The sequence below is a fragment of the Erythrolamprus reginae genome, unplaced genomic scaffold, assembly GCF_031021105.1.
Source record: "Erythrolamprus reginae isolate rEryReg1 unplaced genomic scaffold, rEryReg1.hap1 H_5, whole genome shotgun sequence".
Taxonomy (NCBI): domain Eukaryota; kingdom Metazoa; phylum Chordata; class Lepidosauria; order Squamata; family Dipsadidae; genus Erythrolamprus; species Erythrolamprus reginae.
The window spans coordinates 852,345-858,344 of record NW_027248506.1 but is presented as its reverse complement, the minus strand read 5'-3'; positions in this window follow the sequence as shown (position 1 = coordinate 858,344).

The window sequence follows — 6,000 nt, the reverse complement described above, 5'->3', positions numbered from 1 at the left end:
CTATGTTTCTAATATTAGACTCTCTTTCCTAAAGACACAAAAAGGTTTTGTTGCAGCCGTATGGAATTGCAAAATTGATAGCAACCTTGCTGTTCATAAATCATACTTCTTGTGGGGCGTTCCTTTATTCTTAATTGGAACGTCGGTCATTCTCATAGGAACACGATTTAAATTTTCAAATTTCAGGTGGGAAATCTAAATTAGATTTTAGAAAGCTGGCGCAGATACCCAAACGGAGCTCTCCTCAACACCATCTCTCGGCTGTGGCGAGGGGGGCGTTTGTCCAGGTTCGCCTGGTGCACCAGTTGCGGCCCTATTTGGACAGGGGGTCATTGCTCACAGTCGCTCATGCCCTTATCACCTCGAGGTTCGATTACTGCAATGCTCTCTACATGGGGCTACCTCTGAAAAGTGTTCGGAAACTCCAGATCGTGCAGTACGCAGCCGCGAGAGCCATCGTGGGGCTTCCTAGATTCACCCACGTTTTTACAACACTATGTGGCCTGCACTGGCTGCCGATCGATTTCCGGTCACAATTCAATGTGTTGGTAATGACCTTTAAAGCCCTTCATGGCATTGGACCAGAATACCTCCAGAACCGCCTTCTACCACACGAATCCCAGCGGCCAATAAGGTCCCACAGAGTTGGCCTTCTCCGGGTCCCGTCGACTAAATAATGTCATTTTGCGGGCCCCAGGGGAAGAGCCTTCTCTATGGTGGCCCCGACCCTCTGGAATCAACTCCCCCCTTAGATTAGAACGGCCCCCACCCTCCTTGTCTTTCGCAAGTTACTTAAGAGCCACCTATATCGCCAGGCATAGGGGAACTAAGACATCTCCCCGAGGCTTATTATATTTCATGTTTGATGTGTATGTGCTGTATGGTTTTTAATTGTTGAGGTTTTTATATATTTTATTATTAGATTTGTTCCATTGTTATACTGTTTTTATTACTGTGGTGAGCCGCCCCGAGTCTTCGGTGAGGGGCGGCATACAAATCTAATAAATTGAAATTGAAATTGAATTCCTTGCCCAAGAATAAAATCAAGATGAAAAACACTTTCCTTGTCTTTCCAAACTATTTCCCTGGACACGTTTATGATTCAAGGAAGAAGATTGACTTTCCGTTCCCTTCCATCCACAGTCTCTTAGAATGGTGCAAACAAAACCCCTAAAAACGAATCCGTACCTTCCTCACAAATATGCAAAATGAATACAACATAATATACAGAACGAAAGAAAACAAACCTACAATTCCACATACTAGATACAAATACTTAATATTAGGTCGCTTGATGGTGATAGTGAACAGTACAGTTGACAAATTATGTCTTCTACATAACAAATAAATATATGAATATAGTGAAAGAAAATATTAATTGATGATAAACAAATAATTATATAGAATAGAATAGAATTTTATTGGCCAAGTGTTATTGGACACACAAGGAATTTGTCTTGGTGCAGATGCTCTCAGCGTACATAAAAGAAAAAGAGACATTTGTCAAGAATCATGAGGTACAACACTTAATGGTTGTCATATTTATGTGCAAATAAAGAACACTACTGAAACTGAATTTGTTTTATATGTTGTCCAAGTTTATATGTTACTTTGTCTGTTTTTCTTGTTTTTTTCTTTTTTTTTCTCTGTACATTTTGTTTGTCTAACTTTCTTTTCTTTCTATTTTTAAATGTAAAAACTTAATAAAGATTTTTTTTTTTTTTAAATGGTGCATTCTATAAAATTTATATTCAGGAATATGAGAATATGAGAAATTCCTAGTTTGACAATTACTCCCATTGTTATATTGGATGTGCTGCTGTGTCTCCAAGGAATGACTGTAGGTAGCTGGGGGATAATTTTCTTTCTGTTCAATTAGAATAGAATAGAATAGAATAGAATAGAATAGAATTCTTTATTGGCCAAGTGTGATTGGACACACAAGGAATTTATCTTGGTGCATATGCTCTCAACGTACATAAAATAAAATATACATTTGTCAAGAATCATGTGGTACAACACTTAATGATTGTCATAGGGGTCAAATAAGCAATGAAAAAGTAATATTAATAAAAATCTTAGGATATACGCAACAAGTTACAGTCATACAGTCAACATGGGAGGAAATGGATGATAGGAATGATGAGAAAAACTAGTAGAAATAGAATTGCAGATTTAGTAGAAAGTCTGATAGTGTTGAGGGAATTATTTTTTTAGTAGAGTGATGGCGTTCGGGAAAAAACTGTTCTTGTGTCTAGTTGTTTTGGTGTGCAGTGCTCTGTAGCGACGTTTTGAGGGTAGGAGTTGAAACAATTTGTGTCCAGGATGTGAGGGGTCAGTAAATATTTTACCCGCCCTCTTTTTGATTCGTGCAGTATACAGGTCCTCAATGGAAGGCAGATTGGCAGCAATTGTTTTTTCTGCAATTCTGATTATCCTCTGAAGTCTGTGTCGTTACAGTACTATACATTTATTTGTTAAGGCCTCCGGGGGTCCACAGGAAACGTGGCAGCGATGAAATATTACCTGAAGACTAAGGTCTGACATAGGTGACCCATGGAGCTCTAAATGTCTGCTCTGACCTTAGCAGAGGCATAGTGTATCTATTTTAGAGTTGAATAGGTAATGCAGAAGAAGGAGAGCCTGCAAATTTCTGAAAATTGTCGTTAAGTCTCTAGGTAGTAGAAAAGCAGTTTTCCCGCTATTATAGATTAGCATAGACAAGGAGAAAATGTTCAAATATTGTGAAGGATAAAGCTTGGCTATCCTTTTCAAAGTGGTGATAAGTCCAGAGGGAAATATTTGCCGTAGACGCACCTGAGTTTTTGGGGTGGAAAATAGGAAAAAGAATCTGCTTACCAGGTATTCATCTGGCTAGCGTCCTTAGCCAAAATATTATTTTATCCCCTGGTTAGGGCTTTTTAAAAAACTTTATTCGGAGAGAGTAACAATGAAAGAGCTTGCAAGCCAGTAAGAGCTGGGGAAATCATTAGCACCTGGAAGGAAACATTTGGAGCTAGTAGAGCAATGGAAAAAAACCTGCAAAAACTTAGGGCTTGGAAAACATTCTTTGCAGAGAGTAACAATGAAAGGGCTTGCAAGCCAGTAACAGCTGGGAACAGATTTAAACTTAATATTAACCGCTCCAAACTTGACTGTAAAAAATATGACTTTAGTAACCGAGTTGTCGAAGCGTGGAACTCATTACCGGACTCCGTAGTGTCATCCCCAAACCTCCAACACTTTACCCTTAGATTATCCACGGTTGACCTATCCAGATTCCTAAGAGGTCAGTAAGGGGCGAGTACAAGTGCACTAGAGTGCCTTCCGTCCCCTGTCCTATTGCTCTCTTATATCTCCTATACCTTTCTTCTATTCCTATATCTCTTCTTCTATTCTTCCTATTCCTTTCTTCTATTCCTATATCTCTTCTTCTATTCTTCCTATTCCTTTCTTCTATTCCTATATCTCTTCTTCTATTCTTTCATTGATATGTTCTATTACTATACCTTCTCTTCTATTCTTTCTTAGATATATTTTACTTTGAGTATCTCTTCTATAACCTTCATCATGTATTTGACTATGTGTATATAGATATATACCCACTAAAACCCTCATTGTGTATTGGAATGAATGAATGAATGAATAAATAAATAAATAAATAAAATCATTAGCACCTGGTTAGGGCTGGAAAGAAAAAAAAGCTCCATACAGTGTATAAGAGATACCTAAATTATCAGCCTCTTTTAGGAAGGAAAAAGGTGCATCTTATAGTGCGCTTATGCACACCCCTTACTGACCTCTTAGGAATCTGGAAAGGTCAACCGCGGATAGTCTAAGGGTAAAGTGTTGGGGGTTAGGGGATGATACTACGTAGTCCGGTAATGAGTTCCCGAAGCCATGGTGCCTTTGATCATGGTTTGCTGAATACATTTCTCTTATTTCCCAGAAGACCTTCGCTAAAGCGACAAATCGTTTTGCAAGTCAGCCTTCCTAAGATTCATTTGTGTATTTTGAAAAAGCAATTGTCTTCCATAAACTGTATTTCTTCTGAGAGGAGTTTTGGTGAAAGATTTATCTTCTTCCCACGCTATGGAAATAGAACGAATAAGAACCGCGATGTTTGCTTTTAGGCAGAATCAAAGCACACTTCCTAACCCACTCTCTCTCTCTCTCTCTCTCTCTCTCTAACTTAATGTCTCTTAGTTTCCTGTTCATCTAATTTGGTCAATGAGATCGCACGGTGCATTTATTTATTTTTCTCATTGTTGAATTACCACCCCCACCCCCCTTAAATGAAGTAGACAGAAATAAACACCATATTTACCAAATGGAAAGTGTAACTCTAAATTTAAAGGGAAAAAATAGGCCAAAAAAAGTGTTATCAGCAGAGTTTGAAATTAGTTATAACATTTTCTCCTTTTCTTTTACAGTGGTTGGTTGATGGTCTTTTTCCAAGGAATTAACCCTAACCCAACCCTAATGAACCCCTCAATGAAATAGAGTTTGACACCCCCGTTCGAGGCTTTTAAAAGTTTAAAGATATTTTAAAGACAAGATTGGACAACAATTTGTCTGAAATGGTATAAGGTTTTCTGCCTATTCAGCGGGTTGGATTAAAAGACCTCCAGGTTTCTCTTCTCTTCTCCCCTCCCCTCTCCCCTCTTCTATAAAAACAACAATAACAACACTTTCCCCCTTCTATTTCTTGATGATGTTTTTCCAATCCCATCAGGTGGGTTGGGCTGAGAGAGGGACTAATAATAATAATTTATTAGATTTGTATGCCGCCCCTCTCCGAGGACTCGGAGTGGCTCACAACAAGTAAAAACATCATATACAAATCCAATGTTAAAACACTTTTAAAATCCCCTATTAAAAAACCATCGTACAACACAAACACACCATACATAAAGCCAAGACAGCTAAGGATATATCAATTCCTCCATGTCTGGTGACGTGGATGAGTTTTCTAGTCCAACCCCCTGCCCAAGCAGGGGACCCTACACCACTTCATACAAATGGCAGTCCAATCTCCCCTTGAAAGTCCCAAGTGTTGAAGTGCTTACAACCTCCACAGGCAAGCTATCCATCCACTGGGTGATCACTCTCACCATCAGAAGTTCCTCCATATTTCCAGGTTAAATCTCTCTTTGTTCCTGTTTAATTCTATATAATACTACTACTACTAATAATAATAATAATAATAACAACAACAACAACAACAAAACAACAATAATAATAATATGAAATCCAGCATAGTGATCTCGTTTGCTTTATTAGTATTGACATAATACTAATACTAATAATAATAATAATATCATAATCATCACAATAACAACAATAATAACAATAACAAAACCAACAACAGAGTTTGGAGGGACCTTGGAAGTCTTCTAGTCTAACCTGCTTAGGCAAAAAACCCAACCCCACTTCAGACAAATGCTCATTCCACATCTTCTTAAAAACTTCCAGTGTTGGGAGCATTCACAACTTCTGGAGATAAGCCGTTCCACGGATTAATTGGTTTTCTTCTATTCTCGGATCCTCCGTCCCCCCCCCCCCAAACTATGTCTTCCTTACAATTTCCCATCCTTGGGTTTCCGCTTCCCTCCATAATCCAGAAAAGGACATTTGCGTCCTTTCCAGAGCGCCTCCTTCCATCACGAGCCTGTTGCTTTAACAGGTGGGAAACGGAGGAAAAGAGAGAAACCAAAGGGCGTGGCTAGCGACCAAGGGGAGGAGCCTCCACCCTAAAAGCCACAGGACCCCACCAAATACTTCTCTGCACCACCCCCCCCCTCTACCCACCCCCCACCCCCGTATCCCCCTCTTCTTGCACGGGAGCCAACCAAGGTAGCGCATCCTTTTCCTCCGTTCCAGCGGTGGGCAAAGATGGCAAAAGAGAGTCCAGAGTCCAGAACTCCGTTATCTTTTTTTGGAGGGGGGGGCACTTGGCACCGGGAGGGGTCGCGGGAAGATGGGAGGAGGGCGGCGGGG